Source organism: Leucopleurus acutus (genome assembly GCF_964270905.1).
Source record: "Leucopleurus acutus genome assembly, chromosome: 19".
In the NCBI taxonomy this organism is placed as follows: Eukaryota; Metazoa; Chordata; class Mammalia; order Artiodactyla; family Delphinidae; genus Leucopleurus; species Leucopleurus acutus.
The window spans coordinates 14,114,287-14,137,076 of NC_139161.1; positions in this window are offsets into that span (position 1 = coordinate 14,114,287).

A 22,790-nucleotide genomic window follows, 5' to 3' on the forward strand; every position below is an offset into this window, starting at 1 on the left:
ATACCTTTTATATAGCATTAAAAAAAATTTTATTTTGGTTGTACTGGATCTTAGTTGTGGCATGCGAACTCTTAGTTGTGGCACACATGTGGGATCTAGTTCCCTGACCAAGGATGGAACGCACATCCCATTCATTAGAAGGCGGATTCTTTTTTATTTATTTATTTATTTATGGCTGTGTTGGGTCTTCGTTTCTGTGCGAGGGCTTTCTCTAGTTGTGGCAAGCGGGGGCCACTCTTCATTGCGGTGCGCAGACCTCTCACTATCGCGGCCTCTCTTGTTGCGGAGCACAGGCTCCAGACGCGCAGGCTCAGTAATTGTGGCTCACGGGCCCAGTTGCTCCGCGGCATGTGGGATCTTCCCAGACCAGGGCTCGAACCCATGTCAGCTGCATTGGCAGGCCGATTCTCAACCACTGCGCCACCAGGGAAGCCCCTTATATAGCATTTTTATGCTATATATTTTATACAGTATTTTTACATCAGTGCTGTGTTTCTACTAGAAATAATAACCAAGGGTGAAATAAGCAATGAGGGTGTCCAAAGCTGATAAAGAAGTGTTAGAAGTGATTGGTACAAATTTAAAGGTAAAAAAAAAAAATGATTTTTTTGTGTGTCTAACCTAGTATTCCATTAGATGGTGCCATTGTAAAATTTCTGTAATTTCAAATGGGCCATGGAAGGACTGGGCACACCCATTAACTGTTTCTGCCCGTAAAGACTTATTATTGTTGTTGCTTGCTTTTCTTTTAAGTCACTTGAAAAAGAAAAAAGTTAAAGCCCCCTTCAGTAATACCCTATTAGTTCAAGCCAATGGGGGTAAATGAAATGAGGTACTTATTAAAGGAATTTAATCATTAGATGAAAAATACTGTCAAATGCATGTAAAACGGGCACTTGGGGACAAGTTATTTTCTCTCAGTCCTATAAAAATTTGCCACTGATACTCTGATTACCAGAAGTGCAAAATGTTGTCTGCTACTTTGGAATTTTCCATATTCCTGAGCAGGCTGGGATTCCTACCTTTTCTCCAGTGACAACTCCTCCATTACTTCTCTGTCCTAAATCTCATTACTGGGAAGATTTTACCCATATAGTAATAGCATTTACTAAGTAGTTAAAGGTTTTTCTGTTTTGTATTTATGTATATATGTATTTGATCAATTGAAGTTCTTAATAGACAAAGGGACAGCCTTGCTGGGTTGATATAACTCCAGCCAAAAGCTGGAGGAACTTGAACTGGGTGGTAGAAGCAAGGGCCCTGGGGCCAGCCTGGCACTGTGGGCAATGACTGTAGCTGTACCGAACTCACGGGACTGAGCCACAGTGCATGTAAATCACATGTCGCACTACAACAAACACCAGTTACTATCATCGGCATTTTATTCAGCATGTGCCGCTGTATCTTCAGACAGCCACTTGGATTCTCTTTCACTGACCCACCCATCGCTCACCCCGGAACGCACCAGTTGAGCACTCTTGGCCTGGGTTTACCTCTGGGCTGGCAGTTACGATGCTCACAAGTGCTTCTCTTCCCTGCTTGAAATGCCCCAAATCACCTTGTTTATATTGTTGGTGAGCTAAGTAAGGGGACTTTTAGTTTTACAGGTTTACAAATCATTATGGAAGCATCCACTTTTGGGGGCCAGTTTTCGTGAAATCCTCGGTACTGAAATGGTACCACAGAAGTAAAGAGCACAGAGTGGAATGTTGATGAGTCCTTTTAATTCAGAAAAGAGTCAGTTTGCAGATCTCAGATGGGGTGAATCTGAAGAACAAATTACCGTAATATTGACAGTTGGTCAGAATTTGGTACCCGGATTGCTTACAGCCAGACCTACCAGCAGGTGGCTTCATCTGTACTAGGGACAGGTGCAAATGAGCCAGTTCTAAAAAGGGAACAGGCTCTTACCGGATTGCAAAATGCAATTCTGTAGACAAACCCCATAGATATAGGAAAATTAATTTTATCGGAGGAGGTGAAAAATATTCTGTCCCGTAAGAGGGAGAGAAGAGGAATTGTTCTCTTTGCTTTTAATGGTATTAGTGTGTGTTGTGTGTGTGTGTTGGCAGGTAGGTGCATACTAGGCTTACTTTCTTTAGATGGTGACCTCCTTGAGAGCAGGGAAGTGTCGTACTCATTGCCCCCCACCTCACCCACCCAGCCTGTGCAGGGCATTCAGTGCCCACCCACCTGATGAGAGTTGAATTGCTGGGTAGCAATTAGCAAGGAATGACTTTAGGTGGGGGTGACTTTAGTGTTTGGAGCTCCCAGCAAGTGGAGGTCTGCTCCAAACTCCAAACTCCCTGGTTTGCCCTACGGTGTTTCTCACCCTGAGGTCTTGTCCTCTTTCAGGCCCCAAGCCCCAGGAGAACAAAGCTGTAGTGACTGTTTAGATTTCCTATACTGGCGATTTCTATGGGTTCCTGGGCTGGTGGGGTTTTTGGGGTTTTGTATGTGTGTGTTTGGGTTTTTTTGCCAGGGGTGAGGGAATGGAGAGGGTGTCCAGAAGGAAAAACTGTACTTTTCTTTAAGCGCCAACATTATTCTAGGCACTGTGTTAAATTTAGTAGCTAAGCGTAACTTACATGCCATAAAATTCATGCATTATAACTGTATACTTCAAAGACTTTTAGTTAGGATCTGACGATCCTGCTAGGATGCCCAGTTAAATTTGAATTTCAGGTAGGCAACAAACATTTTTTTAGTGTAAGTATGCCCCCATAGGAATATTTGGGATACACTTATACTAAAAAGATTATTTGTTGCTTTTTTGTAATTCAAATTTAACTGAACAGCCTATATTTTTATTTGCTAAATTTCAAAACTCTTCGTAAATATATAGAGTTGTGCAACCATCACCACAATCTGGTTCTAGAGCATTTCCATCACCCAGAAGTTCCCTCTTGCCCATTTGCCATCAATCCCTAATCCCTCCCCAAGTCCCAGGTAGCTACTCCTTTGCATTTTGCTTTTATAGATTTGAGGAAGACTGGGGTGGGGGTGGGGGGGGGTTGTTTGGTTTTTTGGTTTGTTTGTTTTTGTTGCTGTTTTGTTTTGCTGCAAAAAGCTTTGTTGTTTCTATTTGGTCCAGGGCTTGGAAGAGGGCTCCAGGGTGATTAAAAAACTGCCTAGTAGCTGCAGAGAGAGGCTTCAGCTGTCACACAATTTAGTTTAAACTCTAAGTATTTGCATGAAGAGTTTGGTTTCATTTTTCCTGAATGTGAAACCACAGAGAAGACTGGCCACCCCATATGGGGTTTGGTTTGTCTTTTGTCACACACCTCACAGTATGGTGTGGTAAGTTCTGTGAGACCCAGAAAACAGGTCTCTGGGGTGCAGTTATGTGGATTATTTGAATCTCTCCGTGTTTACAGACCACTTGGGTAAACCGCCCGTGGTGAAGGCTGAGAGCCGCCGGCCCTCAGAGGGGGGCCTTTCCAGGCCCAGCCAGGGCAGGGCAGGAGGATGCCCAGTTAAATTTGAATGTCAGGTAGACAACAAACATTTTTTTAGTGTAAGTATGCCCCCATGCAGTATTTGGGCTACACTTATACTAAAAAGATTATTTGTTGCTTATTTGAAATTCAAATTTAACTGAACATCTATAAGTTCAGGTGATCTGAGGAGCCATTCAAGGACACTGCACGCTACACTGGTCGAATGCTGGTCCTTGGCTACCTGGGCCCAGTCTTGGAGTGACTTAACTAAATGAAATATTACGTGTCAAGGAGCCTTACACTGTGCCTGGTGTGTGTAGCTGAAAACAGCCTTCTGTGAATTCAGAGTTCATCTGACACATACTGCTGAAGACCCAGTGAGGCCTACAGCATCTCCAACTGAGAGTGTGCACGAAAGATGGCCCCTGCTTTAAGACAGGTAATCCTTTAACAGCCTGTGTTTACTGAGCACTAGCTGTGTGCCAGCATTTGCTAAGTGCTCCGTGTGTGTTAACATCTAATCTTCACAAACGCTCTAAGGCAGATACTGTCATTCTCCCTATCCTGCCTGTGAGGAAGTGGAGGCTCAGAGAGGTTAAGTCCCCCAAGGTCACACAGCTCGTCTGGACCTAGAAGAGCCTTTTCTTACTACTACTCTGTGCTGCCTCACGTAATGACGTGGTAAATTCTGTGCGAGCCCAGAAAGCGAGGTGTTTGAACCATGGGGAAGCCTTCCCAGGCATCTCCCCTGAGGGGTTAGCTGGCCAAAGAACCGGGGAACAGCACTCCAAGCAGAGGGAATGGCATATGCAAAGGTAAGAGGCAAGAGAATGAGGCACGATGAAGAGTAACCAATGAGGCTTGGGACAAATATTTCAGAGCATTTCCCAAAAAACTGGAATTTTCCTTGGGAAAAATAAAGAAGTCTAATTTTAGCAAGGGAAAGAGTCTCAGGTGAGAGCCCTGAAGACCTTCAGGAGCAACTTGCAGCAAGTACCTTAGATTGGTGAGCTGTCTCTGGCCCATCTCTCTCCCTTACCAGGCCTGCTTTTCTGCTGTAAAAAGGCTAATAATACCCATATGTGTGTGGCTCACATACCAGAACCCAGAATGCTATAGGGCTTAATGTAAGATAATGAAATGGAATAATGTGGGTGACATACACAGAGGAGTTTTATAGTGGGCATGTGGCCACACAGGTGTGACGTAGTCCTGGGCCCGCCAGGTCGCCCAGGCACCTGTGCCCGATGTACACCTTTAAGAGGAGCCTACACCCCTTCCCTTCTACTCTCAGCAGCAGAGGGTTTTCAGTGTTGATTTCCAGCTAGCAGGGACCTCCTCTTTCTTCCTCTACCTGTGGTTCTGGAGGCTCAGCCTGGAGAGGCGCCAGGCATCTAACTGACTCTGGAGCTGGGATTTTTTTGCAGGGAGCCAGAGGAAAGGAAAAATCCTCTTGCTGACTCTCCCTCTCTGGCTTCCCGGTGATTTATCACTATGGAAACGGAGCTCTTTTCCTCTTTGCTGCGGGCTGGCTGGGGGCGCACATTGTTGGTGCCCTTGCTGCACAGATCAGAAGTTCCTTCCTCTTTCCTGTTGCAGAAATGCCACAGTCACCACCGTTGTCCAAGAACTGCAGCTCACACCTGAAGAGCTCAGCCTTGGGAAAAACAATCTCATTTGATTCCCCAGGGGTCCTGGGGGCCTTCTGGGTAATGGGTAGGGGCCTGAAAACAATGCCAGTGTGAGAACAATGCAGCCTCCAGGGCTGAACTGGGGCCCTGCTTTTCCCCTTCCTTCAGCTTTCCTAGCTGCATTTTAAAAATGGATTTACAGGCAGACGCAGGTAGTCTGTATTGTGTTAGGTTGCAGTAAACTCAAAGTGCCTTTGTGTGGGCAGAACCTTCTTTGAGGGCAGGGCAGATGTGACTACAGGCAGGCCTGTGCCCACCCACTTGTGGAGACCCCAAGAGAAATCTGTTCTTGGAGGGTAAGACTTGCAGATGGAGGGCAGATGTGGATACAGGGGAAGGGAGATGCAGATGCAGGGGAGAGGGGTATTCAGAGGAGACTGCATACCTGTATCATCATCAGTCACTTGCGCATTCACATGAGGTTTCGGGTGCTGTCAGCTGGAGGCCTGGTTGAGAGCTGGCTCCGCTGCGGTTGGTTCAGCACTCAGGCCGCTCGTTAAAGGCTGGTGCCTGGGGCTCTTACCTGGCTGTCCAGTGGTTAAGACTCCGCGCTTCACTGCAGCGGGCACGGGTTCAATCCCTCGTCAGGGAACTAAGATCCCGCATGCTGCCGTGGGCACGGCCCAAAAAAAGGCTCGTGCCTGGGCTGGAGCACCCTAGGCCTAACATCACACGTACTGGGCTAGGTCCTGGGTACAAGGACACAGAGCATGTGGTGAGCAGGGATCCCAGAGACAATGAAGGAAGCTTCCTGGCCAGGAAGTCCTGAGACAGCACCAGATCCACTTTGGCTGCACGGGCAGGTCATGGCCAACCTCAGGGACCTTCTCTGTAAGTTGACCTAAGGAATATCTCTCCCAGCCTCGTCCTATGGGAGGAGGAGGGGGCTAAGGGCACCTCACATTTATCCATTTCACTGTTCAAGAGGGCCATCAAGAATAACTGTCTAGGGACTTCCCTGGTGGTCCAGTGGGTAAGTCTCCACGCTCCCAGTGCAGGGGACCCTGCTTCAATCCCTGGTCAGGGAACTAGATCCTGCATGCTGCAACTAAGACCCAGCGCAGCCAAAATAAGTAAGTAAGTAAATAAATAAATAAGAATAACCGTCTACATGAAACTGGTCTTGAAATTATCTGGGAGGGAAACACTTCATTTAGGAGGAGCTGGTGCATTTCAGTGCACCTCTAGGATAGTATTCAAAAACCCCTTTACCTCCTCAAACATCCAGATCTTTCCTAGGTCTCAAAATATTCCTATTCTCTTTGCATCTAGAAGGTTCTTTTATTTGGGAGAGGATTTCCAAGGTTCTACCAGATTCATATTCTAAGCAGCAGTGTGAAAATTCGTGTTCTATTTTTGTCAGCAGAGCTGCCTGAACCCCTGGACCCCAAGGGGAGCCCTGGCCTTTAGGGAAAAGGTGACAGAGGTAGCCCTGAAAAATACCTTCAGAGCAGCTCAGCTCACCTCTTCCTCTTGGTACAAGAGAATGAGCCTCTGTGAGGAGGACCTTCTAGTTCTCTCTGATTCTCTGTGTGTACTCCTGGGACCAGCAGAAATGGAGGACTTTTGTGCAATGCTCAGCTTCCTCCTCACTGCCCTGAAGGTCTCACTCCCTATAAAACCTCAGGAGAAGTAGAGGGGCCACCCTCCAGTAATTCCAACAACACCTGAGTCAGGGAGCATCTGACCAGCGCTTGCATCCTCCAGGAACAGGGAACCAGTCCATTTTTTTTTAACAGCGCTTTTTTTTTTTTTTTTGGCCATACCACACGGCATGCAGAATCTTAGTTCCCCTGACCAGGGATCAAACCTGTTCCCCCTGCACTGGAAGCACAGAGCCTTAATCACTGGACCACCAGGGAAGTCCCTAAATAACGATTTTTATTGAGATAATAGTAGATTTGCATGCATTTGTAATAAATAATAGAGAAAGCCCTTGTACGTTACCCAGGTTTCCGCAGTAGTAACATTTTAGTGTTACATTATAATGTCACAGTACATTGACATTGATACAACCCACCCATAGTATTTAATCTCCCCAGTTTTACTGGTACTCACTTGTGTCTCTGTATGTAAAGTTCTAAACAGCTTTATCACCTCTGTAGAGTTATGTATCCCTCGCCACAGTCAGCACACAGTTCCCAAGACACAAGGATCCCATCCCTTTTATAGCCACGCCCACTTCCTTCCCTGTCCCCCTCCCCAGCCTCTGGAAACTGCTAATCTGTCCTTCATTTCTAAACTTTTGTTATTTCAAAAATGTTATGTAAATAGGATCACATTTGAGGGATTGGGTTTGTTCGCTCAGCCTCTTGCCCTGGAGATTCATCCAAGTTGCTGCATGTATCAATAGTTTGCTCCTTTTCATTGCTGAGGAATATTCCATGGTGTACAGTTACCATCGTTTATTTAATCATTCATTGACGGACATCTGGACTGATTCCAGTTTTTCAGGAAAGCTGAAATGACAAAGCTGCTGTGAACATTCATGTACAGATTTTTTGTGTGAACATACTTTTAAAATTTCTCCGGGCAGCTGTTCCAGTTTTTAGACAGCTCTAATTAAAGAAGATCCTTGAGGGACTTCCCTGGTGGCACAGTGGTTGACTCTGCACTCCCAGTGCAGGGGGCCCGGGTTCAGTCCCTGGTCAGGGAACTAGATCCCACATGCGTGCTGTAACTAAGAGTTCGCATGCCACAACTAAGGAGCCCGAGAGCCACAACCGAGACCTAGCGCAACCAAATAACTAAAAAAAATTTTTTAAAAAGAAGATCCTTGAGCTCTGTGAGGGATCCATTTGAGACCCACATGTGTTCTCACATTCTCAAGAGTTAGAAATGTTTATACAGGCTCCTGGCTTGGTCCTAAATCACATGAATCTCATGTCTGTCCAGAAGCACCGTTTCCTGTGCATATTCTCCTACTCCAACTTGGCTGCCTTTTTTATTTGGATGTATCTATTTTAATTTTGTTTAATCAGGTAATGAAGCTGTAAAGAAACAGGAAACATTAAGACAGTTGTATAGAACAAATTGAAGGATTACATCCTAAAATAACCTGGGTGAATAAATATTTCATATTCAGTGTGTTTCAACTTTTTTAGAGGTTGACCCCTTCAGTCTTTGTTCTAAGCCAAAGATTTTCCTGTTGTGGGGCATTTCAAGAAGCCCTGAAATGTTTTTCTTCCAGAGGCACCATGCAAGGGATTCAGGGCTCATGCCTGGAGTCAGGCAGCCAGCGTTACAACGGACTTAAATCAGCTGTGGGGTTGTGAGCAAGTGTACTAACCTTTCCGAGATTCTCTTTTCTCTCCTGTACAATGAGGATAGTTCTAGCACCTAGTCCACAGGATTAAATGAGACAATCCATGAGACGTCGTAAGTCCTCAGTAAATTTTAGCAGAAACCCCTCTCCACGTCTCTTGAGAACAATGCTTCAAACCCTTCACTGAAGGTTGCCTCGGGGGTTGTGGGGGGGAATCCTCTCATTGCCCAGAGGAAAACGCGCTGCAATTCTCCTGTACCTAGTTTCTCCCTCAAAGTCAAGTCCCCACCACCCCTCCCAAATCAGCCAGTCAGCCTCCCACTGTGGTCTTTGCTCCCAGATGGGCCCCTTTCTTCCTCAGGTAGCTGTTTAGAATTCTCTGTGTTTCGCCAGGGACTCTGGTCATTCGGCCACCCCCAGCTGGCACCCCATCCCCCTGAGATGAAGACTGAGCACTTGGGCTGCATTTTGCTTTCCTTCTTGTTTTCTCGGTTCCTGTTCAGTTGGTCAGACAGATCCACTCAGGTTTCCACAACAGGGACACAGATGCCTTTTCGCACCGTCTGACGGGTGATGCACGAGCTTCATGAACAACTTCATGGCTCTTCTTAGCATCGAGTCGGAATGGTGATCCCAGCCCAGCCCACAAGCAACAGAGGCCACTTAATGACCTTTGTGATGAGGACAACTGTCTTCTTTCCATTTCCTTTGTCTTCAACCCCAGCAATCAGCAGGAACACTGCTCAGACTCATGGCATTGGCTTTTTTCTTTTTTTATAGATTTTATTTATTTATTTATTGGCTGCTTTGGGTCTTCATTGCTGTGTGCGGGCTTTCTCTAGTTGTGGCGAGCAGGGGCTACTCTTCATTGCGGTGCAAGGGCTTCTCATTGCAGTTGCTTCTCTTGTTGCGCAGCACAGGCTCTAGGCACACGGGCTTCAGTAGTTGTGGCTCGCAGGCTCTAGAGCGCAGGCTCTGTAGTTGTGGCTCGCAGGCTTAGTTGCTCCGCGGCACGTGGGATCTTCCTGGACCAGGGCTTGAACCTGTGTCCCCTGCATTGGCATGCACATTCTTAACCCCTGTGCCACCAGGGAAGCCCCATGGCATTGGCTTTGACAAATATTTGCCTCCTAGAAGCTTTATCAGTAAGATGAAGAGGCGTGCAGTAACCAGTCTTCCACTGGACAGAGGAGGAGTGGCCTCCGTGGCTGCCAGGGTTCGTCCCAGAGGAGACTCCACAGCCCTCTGGAAACATCTCCCCCTCTCTCAACTGTCTTTAAAAACTTTCGCAAAACTTTCCCTCATCCGCTGTGTTACAAAGATCTAACTAAAATAGACCTCCCTATAGGTTCTACCCAAAGGTTAAAAAAAAAAAGTCCCATTCCTTTTTCACATAAAAACAGTGCAATTGAGAAATGCAAATCAAAGCTACAATGAGGTATCAACTCACTCCGGTCAGAATGGCCACCATCAAAAAATCTACAAACAGTAACTGCTAGAGAAGGTGTGGAGAAAAGGGAACCCTCCTGCACTGTTTGTGGGAATGTAAATTGGTACAACCACTATGGTGAACAGTATGGAGGTTCCTTAAGAAGCTAAAAACAGAGCTACCATATGATCCAGCAATCCCACTCTTGGGCATATATCCAGAGAAAAACATGGTTCAAAAAGATACATGCACCCCAGTGTTCACTGCAGTGCTGTTTATAATAGCCAGGAGATGGAAGCAACCTAAATGTCCATTGACAGATGAATGGATAAAGAAGATGTGGTACATATCTCAATGGACTATTACTCAGCCATTAAAAAGAATGAAATAATGCCATTTGCAGCAACATGGATGAAACTGGAGATTATCATACTAAATGAAGTCAGACAGAGAAAGACAACTATCATATGATATGACTCATATGCAGAATCTAAAAAAAAATGATACAAATGAACTTGTTTACAAAACAGAAACAGACTCACAGACTTGGAGAATGAACTTATGGTTACCGGGGTGGTGGGGGAAAAGTGAGGGGGAGGGATAGATTGGGAGGTTGGGATTGACATGTACACACTGCTATATTTAAAATAGATAACCTACTCTAAGGTTATCTATTTTAACCTTAGAGTAGGTTATAAGGCCCTACTATAAAATAAATAAATAAATAAATAAATTTTAAAAATAAATAAAAGCAATGCAATTATTTAAAGATAATTATCAGATACTCTCCCAAATCTTCCTTCTTAGTCTTAACATTTCCACTCCCTTCAAATGTTCCTCTTATGATGTGGTTCGAAGGCCCCTTGCCTTGGTATTTTCATCACCCCTCCATATGCTTTTGGGTGTCACCCCCTGAACTGAGCATGTGTGACAAAATACAGTGGGGTAGTCTTCTCCCCACTTCTGAACTCTTTCATTAATGTTGCCAACGGGGACGATAGCCACGCCCCTTTCAAACTCATCAGTCTTTCCCCACGCATCCTCCTGTTAAGCAACATGTCTGTCATCTGTCATCCTGTATTTGCAAGGTCAGCTTTGAGGAACTAACACCAGGAATTTTAACTTTCTATTGTGTGTCATCATTTGGCCCATTGCACCCTCCTAGTGACATCCTTTTGACTACTGATCCTGTCCTTTGGCCTCTTACCTATCTATCCCTCCCAGTGTTGTGTCATTCAGGGATCGAGTCAGCACACTTTCCATCCCTCCTGTGAGCCAGGAGAGGGAAGAAGACAACCACATGGCATTCCACTACAGATGTCTTTTGCTTTTTGGGTTTTTTGTTTGTTTTTTAATATTTTTAAAATATTTATTTATTTATTTATTTGGCTATGCTGGGTCTTAGTTGCAGCACGCGGGATCTTTGTTGCGACATGCAGGACCTTTTTTTTTTTTTTTTAGTTGCGGCATGTGGGCTTCTTAGTTGCAGCATGCAAACTCTTAGTTGCGGCACGCATGTGGGATCTAGTTCCCTAACTAGGGATTGAACCTGGGACCCCTGCATTGGGAGCGCAGAGTCTTACCCACTGGACCACCAGGGAAGACCCTACAGATGTCTTTCGAATTGACCTTGAATAAAACTCTTTGGATCTAATTGTCCCACAAATGACAGATGCCACACACTTCTCCAGGAGGACCCCAGGACACACCTGGTCAGACGTCTTGCTGAAATCAGAAACCCTGTACCTGCAGTGTTTTACTCATTCAACAATCTAGTAACTCTGACAACAAAAAAAACCAGGTTAACTTGTCTGACTTACTTTTGGAAGATCTTTGCTGGTTTCTGGTCATTTCTGCTTCCTGCCTGGTAGCTACAAGCGCCCCTTGCCAACACCTGTAAGAGTTCTGCTCTGATCTGTACTGACTGTTGGGTGCTAGGATCCCATTTTAGTCCCTTCACTGAGCACCCTTCCTCCTGTCCCCCCTCCTTCATGACCCAGGCTTCATCTAGGCCTTAATACATGGCCTAACTCCTCCTGGGCATGACGCTCACTGGCAGCCCTGTCAGGTCTGGCCTAGACTCCCCATTCTCTACCCTTCCCTGAATTCTAGCCACAGAGGTCTGGGCCCCCCCTGTATATATATATATGCGTGCATGTGTGCGTGCATGTGTGTGTGTGTGTGTGTTTTTGATGAAGACTTTATTGAAGTTCCGTACACAATGAGAGCCATAACTCACTAGGAAAAGATTTTAGGGCGTGCTTAGACACAGCATAGAGTTTTTACATACCTAATAAGTAATCTGCTAGAATTTTGTAGAGGATGGATATCAAGGCCCCTGTGATCTATGGTTTTAGGAGTCCCTATCCCCACCCCCACCCCCTTTTTTAAAACTCGGTACATTTCCTGGGGTTCAGGCTAGATGTGAGAAGGGAACAAGTCTGCCCCCCACAACTTCATCACCTGGACATCCAGCTCAGGAATAACACCAACCTGCTTAGCCCAGAAGGCTGGGGAGGTGAAGCCTCTTCAGCAGGAACCATTGTTTCCTTTCAAAGCAGGGGATGGAGGGATCCCCTGAGAACCGAGAAGAGAGAGGGCCCTCACAAGCCCTGGCCTCTGCTTCCTCTGTGGCTGCCCCAGCCAGATTTCCTGTTAAAACCGAGGTGACGAATAGATGATCACATTAAGAAATGGACACACACTTCTGCCGACCTCATGAAAGCCAGTTGGGCACGGACAAAGCTACACACACACACTAGACTGAGAATCACGCCGGTAGGTAATGTTTTAAATACTTTAAAGCAATTTTCTTTCTTAAATTCCTAGAATCTATGTGCAGAAGTGGGCAAGTCATAGAGAGGTGGACTTCCCTGGTGGCACAGTGGTTAAGAATCTACCCGATTAAAAAAAAAAAAAGAATCCACCTGCCAATGCTGGGGACATGGGTTCGAGCGCTGGTCCGGGAAGATCCCACATGCTTCACATGCGGAGCAACTAAGCCCATGCGCCACAACTACTGAGCCTGCACTCTAGAGACCGCGAACCACAGCTACTGAAGCCTGCGTGCCCTAGAGCCTGTGCTCCGCAACAGGAGAAGCCACCGCAATGAGAAGCCCGCATGCTGCAACGAAGCATAGCCCCCTCTCGCCACAACTACAGAAAGCCCGCACGCAGCAACGAAGACCCAATGCAGTCCAAAAAAATAAATTTTTTTTTTTTTTTAAAAAAAGAAAGAAAAGAAAAGACAAGGGGCTCAGGCTGCTCACAGTGTAGTTTCAACTCATTGCAGACAAATGGTTTTGAAGAGGGCTTCTGGGAGCTTCCAGAGAACCTAATCAGTGTTTGTCAGATTGTTTTTGAGTACATTTCACATTTGCTCAACAGCCAACTTAAAACAAAATTCTGAATCAAAACCTGATGATAAGCTGAAACTGCCTGTTCTTTAAACCTAAGTCACTTTTTGTATCTAAAATTCATTTTGCTGATCCTCAGATAAACCATGACCATTTCCCACATCCTCCTCCAAGAGTTGTTCCTGGCAGGGTAATTTCTTCATGAACTTAGGATAAATCAATTTGGATTTCCTCTTATTTTAGCAAAGTTTACCTCAGTCTTGGATAGAAGGGACAGAAAGGGGAGGGTAAGGACAAAAATTACTCCATTTTTTATTATTATTATTATCATTGCTGCTGCTAAGGTAGTATCGAGAGCAGCCACCATCTAATGGATATATCATTACTTTTGGAATTTATCAAGACATCTAAGACATCCTCATGGAGAAGGCTGGAATAAATGGTAGTAGAATGAGGGAATTTATAGCTTGCAGAACATTTATATCAAAAGAATTTTGATTAAGATCAGCCTGGGGCAAGTCTCTGGTAGAGTGCCGCAGGGCTCTATCTTCATTCTTCTCCTATTGAATATTTTTATTAATGAATTGGATTAGGACTCTGGTGACCTTCTGATAAAATCTGTGGATGACACAAAACTGGGAGGGAGAAGTCAGAGGATAGAATCAATTGTCAAAAAGATGGATAAAGGCACTGCCCTGGTGGTAGATATCATTACCCACCTTAGACTGATGAAGTAAACTAAAGAGCAACACCCAGTGCAGGCCACCTCTCAGTCCCAGGAGGTGCTTATCTCCCAGGAGGAGCTTCTCTCAGCAGCCAGACTGACTGTTGAACGGTCAGTTGATAGGGCAGCCTCCCCTCCAAACCCCTGGAGGGCAGGGCCAGGCCTACCTGGTGCTTAGCCTGCTTCCTGCAAGGGTTGAGAGACGCCATCCCCTCTGCCAGGGCATCCTCGCTGTTTCATCCCTATGGGGCCTGGCCTGGAGCAGAAGGTTCCTGACACTCCCTCCCATCTGCAGCCCGACTTAGTGCCTTGTTTCTCCTCGTGTCCCTTGGATAACCTGAAAAAGCAAAAATCAGGAAAGGGACGGCTTCAGCCCCTGAAAGTTCTGGCTTTTCTACACATGACTCCAGTTTAGCTGAAGCATTCCTGGCACAGCCTGCTCCCCAGAAGGAGTCCTGAACAAGGGTTGTCAGTTAAAATACAGGATGCCCAGTTACATTTGAGTTTCTGATAAACAACAAATAATTTTTTTGGTATGTCCCATGTAAGATGTGAGACATACCAAAAAATGACTTGTTGCTTCTGTGAAAATGTAACTGGATATCAGGTATTATTGAAACAGGAGGGAAGGGGGCAGGGCACAACCCTTGAAAGAATGACATAGCCCGAGGACCTGACATAAACTGATTAGAACCAAATGGGTCCAAGATGGCGGACAAGTCGACTTCCACTAGACCTTGAGTCTCGCTCATTGTAACACAGCAGCAGGCTAAATGACACACCCAAAGGGGCCGTGACAGTTCCAAAACGGAACAGAGGATCAAAAAGTGGGTGGTGGGCTTCCCTGGTGGCACAGTGGTTGAGAGTCCACCTGCCGATGCAGGGGACATGGGTTCGTGCCCCGGTCCGGGAGGATCCCACATGCCGCGGAGCGGCTGGGCCCGTGCATCCGGAGCCTGTGCTCCGCAACGGGAGAGGCCACGACAGTGAGAGGCCCACGTAACGCAAAAAAAAAAAAAAAAAAAAGTGGGTGGTGACCCAATTACTGGAAATCCCCACTCCTTCCCCAAATAGCTGGAATACTCCTCCACTCATTAGCCTATGAAATTACCCACCCCTATGAAAACTGACAACCCCATACCCTGGCGCCTTTCTCACCTTCTGAGGTGGCCCACACTCTGTCTGTGGAGTATTTTTCTCTCTAAATAAGTCCACTTCTTACCTATCACTTTGTCTCTCACTGAATTCTTTCTGTGATGAGACATCAAGAACCTGAGCTTCATTAAGTCCTGAAACCAGCTGTGATCTCAGTTGGAAGACTATGGGTTTTGGCCAGGTACAAGTCCTGGCCGCATGGGTTCAAGTCCCAATCTGAGTTGCACGGTTTCATTATTATTTCCTGTCTCTGGTGGCCCTACCCTGAGCTCACCCAAGCCTGTCAGAAGTGATTACCATGGGCCTCTTGGAAGGCCTGGCCTGGCCCACTTCCAGTCTAAACCACCTCTCACCTAAAGGGAGAACATATGTTTGGGCTGAGGCTACTGCCCACTCAGGCCCCTCAGGGGATCAGGCCTCCCAAACCACCACACACACTTCCTTCTTCACTCCTGTGGGCTCCTCAAGCCCTAGTCGTCTGCGCTGGTGTCTGGCCTGCCCTCCCTTCCGGGCTGAATCTTGCCTCCCGGTGCTAGGGACTGACACTGGCCCTATCTGGCCCTAAGGAGCCTAGCTCAGCGCTAAGGACAGCCATCTGGAGCTAATTTGACGCCATGGCCTGTGCATGGCTACCGCACATGATGACTGTTTACATCCGGCTGTGCTTCCAGTTCATTCACTCATTTAGCAGAAATTTATGCGGGGCCCACTATATCAGACATTGTGTTGACTGCATGGGCACTGGGGTAAGCCCAAGAGACCCATTCCAGGGGAGATGCTTCTTGGGGATCATGTAGATAAATATGGGGTTACCAACAGTGATAGGAGCTATGAAGGAGCATATGGGGAGCTTTGAGAACATGCAACCAGAGGCCTGCTCTGGTCCAGGAGTCTCCTTTGAGCTGTGCCTGGAGGGGAAGAGTTACCTAGATGGGGATAGGGGGTCAGGGAGAGCTTTCCAAGCAGAAGAGGAGCCTGGATGCAGGTTGATGGGGCAGGGGCGGGGCGACTGGTACTTTCCAGGGCTGATGGGAGGCCATGTGCAGGAACATTTCCACCCACCTCATCTCATCTGTTCCTTTTCTCATTCAAAATCACATGCAGGACCCATTACATAATGTATGGATCCATTGCAAAATGAAAATATTACTAAGAATTTCAAGATGCCTCCACAGGGTATTAAACCAAATATGGACCCTTCTGAGCTCAGGGCCCTGTGCAACTGCCCAGGTCACATGCCTGGGAAATGGGTCCTGATCTCATGACTCGTGTGTGTGTCAGGTCAGGAGCTGGATCTGAGTCTTCTGCTTATGAAGGTGCTATACAAGGTCAGTTACTGGAGGCCCTGGAGCAGCCAGACAGGCATTGGCAGGCAGACGTGACTCTGAGAACTGGTTGATAACTTCACCTTCTGGCCCTGCTTCTCCATCTGTAACAGGGATCATGATACCCTCTGTAAAGGGCTGAGAGTGGCCCCCAAAGATATCAGGTCCTCTAGAACCTGTAACTCTTACATTATATGGAAAAAGGGTCTTTAGAGATGTAATTAAGTTAGGGATGAGATGGGGAGACCATACAGGACATCTGAGTGGGCCCTAAATGCAATCACAAGTGTCCTTAAAAGAGAAAGGCAGGGGAGTCCCTGGCAGCCCAGTGGTTAGGACTCTGTGCTTTCACTGCCGAGGGCCCGGGTTCAATCCCTGGTCGAGGAACTAAGATCCCACAAGCCTCGTGGCATGGCCCCCCCAAAAAAAAATAAAAGAGAAAGGCACAGGGAGATTTGACACACAGAGGAGAAGACAGAACAGAAGATGATGGCCTAATGTTAGAGTGATACGGCCACAAGCCAAGGAATGCCAGCAGCTGCCACAAGCTGGAGAAGGCAAGAACAAGTGATCTCCTAGAGCCCCTGGAGGGACTGTGGCTCTGCTGACACCTTGATTTCAGTCCAGTGGTACTGATTTTGTAATTCTGCCCTCCAGAACTGTGAAAAAATAAGTCTATATGTTGTAAGCCTAAATCTACTAATCTACTTTCTGTCTCTATAGATTTCACTATTCTGAACATTTCATATAAATAGAATCATATAATATTTGGCCTTTCATTTTTGGCTTCTTTCACTTAGCATGATGTTTTCAAGCTTCATCCATATTGTAAGCATGTATCAGGACTTCATTCTTTTTGTTGCCAAATAACAATCTATTGTATGAATATACCACATTTTGTTTATCAGTTGGTGGACGTTTGAGTTGTTTCTACTTTTTGGATATTATTAATAATGCTGCTATAAACATTTGTGTTTCTGTAGACACATTTTCATTTCTTTTGGATAAATAACCTAAGAGTGGAATCACTGCTGGGTCATATTATAACTATATTTTTTAAACTTTTGAGGAACTGCCAGACTCTTTTCCAAAGTGGCTGCATCATTTTATAGTCCTACCAGTTGTGTGAAGAAGGTTCTAGCTTTTCTGCATCCTCGTCAACATTTATTATTGTCTGTCTTTTCAATTTTAGCTATCGTAGTAGGTGTGAAGTGATATTTCATTATGGTTTTGATTTGCAATTCCCTAATGACTAATAATGTTATGCATCTTTTCATGTGCTTATTGGCCTTTGTATATCTTCTTTGGAGAAATGTTTATTCAAGTCCTTTGCCCATTTTAACAAATGGTTGTCTTTTTTTGTTACTGAGTCATAAGAGTACTTTAAATATTCTGGATCCTTATCAGATATATGATTTCCAAATATTTCCTCCCATTCTGTGGATTGCCTTTCAGTTTCTTGATAGTGTCCTTTGTAACACCAAAGTTTTTAACTTCAATGAAGTCCAATTTATCTATTTTTTCTTTTGTTGCTTATGTTTCTGAGAACGGAAAGCACAAATACCTATCGAGTATTTTTTAAAAATTAATTATTTATTTTTGGCTGCAGTGGGTCTTAGTTGCTGCATGCGGGCTTTCTCTAGTTGTGGCGAGTGGGGGCTACTCTTCGTTGCAGTGCCCAAGCTTCTCAATGTGGTGGCTTTTCTTGTTGTGGAGCACAGGCTCTAGGTGTGCGGGCTTCAGTAGTTGCAGCCTGCAGGCTCAGTAGTTGTGGCTCACGGGCTTAGTTGCTCCACGGCATGTGGGATCTTCCCAGACCAGGGCTCGAACTCATGTCCCCTGCATTGGCAGGCGGATTCTTAACCACTGTGCCACCAGGGAAGTCCCATGGTGAAACTCTTGCCCCTCTTTCCAGGCCAGTGCCTGGGCTACTCAGGGCAGAAGAGAGCAGACCCCTTGGTCCTTTGGGCCGTTGTGCAGTTGATTTGCTGTCAGGGCCAACTCAGCCATTAGGCCCAGGAGGCACAGTGCCAGGGCCTACAACAATACTTTTAGGGGCCCATGAAAAATAATAATAGTTTTTTTTTTGTCTGTGCCATGGCCAAAATAAATTTTTTTTTTTCAGGATCTTGATTCCCTGACCAGGGATTGAACCTGCACCCACGGCATTGAAAGTGTAGAGTCCTAACCACCGGACCGCCAGGGAATTCCCCCCAAATAATTTTTTTTTTAATGGACGAAGGGGCTCGCAAAAATGCCCACAGCCATGAATCATGATATAACCCTGTGTCCTGTCAGTGGAATGGAGGGGGTGCTCCAGCTGGGGAATTGGACAGCACTGACCCCTACACAATGTCCCAACCTACTTCCCTTTTTCCCAGCTGCCCACCTTTGCAAGGGGCCAGACTGGGGCTATGAGGACAACACCTGGGTGGGCATTGAATTAGGGGCTCTGAGTCCCTCCCCTTGAGCTCATTAAGAGGGCTGATTTGCCAGACCAGCAATTCAGGTGGGGCAACCTGGGGCCCAAAGCAGACCTACAATTATTGCTATTACTACTCTTGTTTTTATTGTTACCACATTCCGTTCTTATTGTGCCCCGCTGGTTAAATGTGCTTTCAAATACTAGCTGTCATTTTCTCTTCATGACAAGCCTGTGAAATGGGTAGAGTGGGCATATTATTCCCATTTTATAGGTGTGGAAAGTGAACCTCAAAACACTGACACCGTTAAGCTGCAGAGAAGGGACTGGAAACCCAGGCTTCTGATCTGTGTGTTAGTACGTGTACATTCTCCCGTTAGGTGACTTTTGAATCTGGCAATGGGGGATTAGTCCCACTCGTAAACTTGCCAAGGTTAATTAATCAGACCTCCCATCCCGGGCTGGTCACAGGTCACGGCTGGGGGAAATGGCCGATATCTTGTTTCCTATCAGTGTAGTCATGAAATAGATGGGAGGTCAGTTCTGCCCAGTGCCTGTAGCCCTCTGCCATGATTGCCGCCTGCCTCCCTCGCCCTTCCTCCCCCACCCACCCCAGCTTCTCAGAAAAACCACTTCCTGAGGTTTATTTCACCAGGCAGCTTTTTCAGGCAGTTAATGGATTGCTGTGATTTAGATTTGTGACATTCCTGTTTTGTGTTGTTTTTTCTCATAGCTTTTTTTTTTTTTTTTTGCGGTACGTGGGCCTCTCACTGTTGTGGCCTCTACCGTTGCGGAGCACAGGCTCCGGACGCGCAGGCTCAGCGGCCATGGCTCACGGGCCCAGCCGCTCCGCGGCGTGTGGGATCTTCCCGGACCGGGGCACGAACCCGTGTTCCCTGCATCCGCAAGCGGACTCTCAACCACTGCACCACCAGGGAAGCCCCTGTGTTGTTTTTTCTAATGCAAGCGTATTTATTTATGTTACCTTTTATAAAAAGGGGAGAATGGTGAGATATAAGAGAACAGTATATCTGTATATCATTAGGAGCAAAGGCGTAATATGGATCATGCCAGAGTTAGTTCCATAACCATATTAAAAACAGAATGTAACGCTCTCCACCAAAAAACCGGGATTCTGAAGCTCAGATATGTCATTTGTTAAATGAAAGGTGACGTCCCCGGTTTTTGAAGGCAGAAGCACCGCATGTAGAAAACACCCTGTCCTCCTTCCCTTCGGCTGAGAAGAGGGAGAAGAGAGCAGTACTGTGGTAGAAATAGGGCCCTGGGTGAGCTTGTTCTGCCTGGTGGGCATTCCTGGGGTCTTCATCCCTGGCAATGTAGGAGTCAGTTCCTTGTTTAGTTACCAAGAAGCTAAAATAGCTATGCGGAACCTTTTTTTCGTTTTTGTTTTCCCCCAATCAAGGAATCCACTAAGAACCAGAGGAAGGAAGGGGAAGATATGTGGGGGCCACACACATATAAAAAGCCACTTGATTTCCTATTTTTAAAAAGGTGAAATAGGAAAAAAAAATCCTTTTATACTTTTTTAACTTTTAATAAGACATTCTTATTTACAAATAAAGAATAAGGAGCATGATGATCTTTTCAAGGAATACAATAAATGATGGACAATATATGCTTCAGTTCTTATCTCACAGCCAAGTCATAAGAGAGAAGGAAGAGATTTCCTTGAGAACTAGAAGGAGTGGTTCCCCTGGAAAGAGAGTGAGAGACAGACAGACAGACAAACCTGAGGAGAATAGCAAGGGAGGCTCTCCCATGAGGATCCACAAGTCCTGTGAAGGACCAGCCCCATGTTGACGTGACTCTGGGGCCTCAGCACAGGCGACACTGCTGTACTGGCTGGGCTGGGCTGGGGTGGATACAGCAGCCATTTTAAGTGATTTCCAACACCCTGATACATTCACATGATTTAAAAACTAAAAAGGACACAAAGGTTTATAATGAAAAATATACTGAACACTATAAAACATTGGGGCCTCCCTGGTGGCTCAGTGGTTAAGAATCCGCCTGCCAATGCAGGGGACATGGGTTCGAGCCCTGGTGGGGGAAGATTCTCACATTCCATGGAGCAACTAAGCCCGTGCGCCACAACTACTGAGCCTGTGCTCTAGAGCCCGCGAGCCACAACTACTGAAGCCCACAGGTCTAGAGCCCATGCTCTGCAACAAGAGAAGCCACCACAATGAGAATCCTGCACACTGCAATGAAGAGCAGCCCCTGCTCACTGCATCTAGAGGAAGCCCGTGTGCAGCAACGAAGACCCAACACAGCCAAAATTAAATAAATAAAATAAATAAATTTATTTTAAAAAAACTATAAAACATTGCTGAGAGAAGGTAAAGAAGACTTAAATAAATGGAGAGATATGCCATGTTCATGGGTCAGGTACTCAGTATTGTTAAGTCATCAGTTCTCCCCAAATTGATTTATAGATTCAATGAAATTCCAATCAAAATCTCAGAAGGCTTTTTTTGGTTGAAATTGAAAAGTTGATTTTTAAAATGATATAGAAGGGCAAAGGGTTTAGAGTAGTCCAAATAACTCTGAAAAGGAAGAAAAATGTTTGAGGACTACTAACACTATCTGACTTCAGGATATATTTTAAAGCTACAGAAATCAAAACTGTGTGGTATTGCATAAAGGTAAACAAATAGATCAATGGAACAGAATAGCGACTCCAGAATATATATATGTCCACATATATGGACAACTCATTTTCAACAAAGGTGCAAAGAGAATTCACTGGAGAAAAAAGATAGTCTTTTCAACAAATGATGCTAGAACAATTGGACATACACATGCAAAAAAAAAAAAAAAAAAGAGAAGAACATTGATCCACACCTTGCATCATGTGCAAAAGTTAACTCAAAATAGATAATAGGGAGTTCCCTGGTGGCACAGTGGTTAAGAATCCGCCTGCCAATGCAGGGGACACAGGTTCGAGCCCTGGTCCAGGAGGATCCCACATGCCACAGAGCAACTAAGCTCGTGCACCACAACTACTGAGCCTGTGCTCTAGAGCCTGCAAACCACAACTACTGAACCCGCATGCCACAACTACTGAAGCTCACATGCCTACAGCCTGTGCTCCACAACAAGAAGCCACTGCAATGAGAAGCCCGTGCACCTCAACAGAGTAGCCCCCACTCGCCACAACTAGAGAAAGCCCACATGCAGCAATGAAGATCCAACACAGCCAAAAATAAACAGATTAAATAAATAATTTTTTTAATTAAAAAAATAGATAATAGATCGAAATGTCAAAACATTGGAGAAGATTTCTGAGACTTTGATAGGCAAAGATTTTTTAGATGTGACACCAAAAGAATGATGCATAAAAGGAAAAATTGATAAATTGGATTTGATTCTTTAAAATTTAAAGCTTCTGCTTATCAAAAGACACCATTAAGGAGATAAAAAGACATGCCACAAACTAGGAGAAATATTTGCAAATTACATAATTGATAAAGGACTTATATTCAGAGTATATAAAGAATTCTAAAAGCACAACACTAAGAAAACAAGCAACCTAGCTAATAACTGAGCAGAAGATTTTAATAGACCCATTAAATGGCAAATAAGTACATAAAAATATGCTCAATGTCATTAGTCACTAGGTAAATGCAAATTAAAACCATAATAAGAAAGCACTATGCTCCCCACTAGAATGACTAAAATTGAGAAGATTGACCTGCCAAGTGTTGATGAGGATGTGGAGCAACTAGAACTCTCATACATTGCTGGTGGGAATGTAACATGGTGTAATCAGTTTGGTAAACAGTTTGGTAGATTCTTAAAATGCTAAACATATACCTACCTTATGGCCCATGCATTCCACTCCTAGGTATTTATGCAAGAGAAATGAAAGTATGTGTCCAGACAAAGGCTTGTTCATAGCAGCTCTATCTGTATTAGTTCAAAACTGAAAACAACCCAAATGTCCATTAATAGGTGAATAA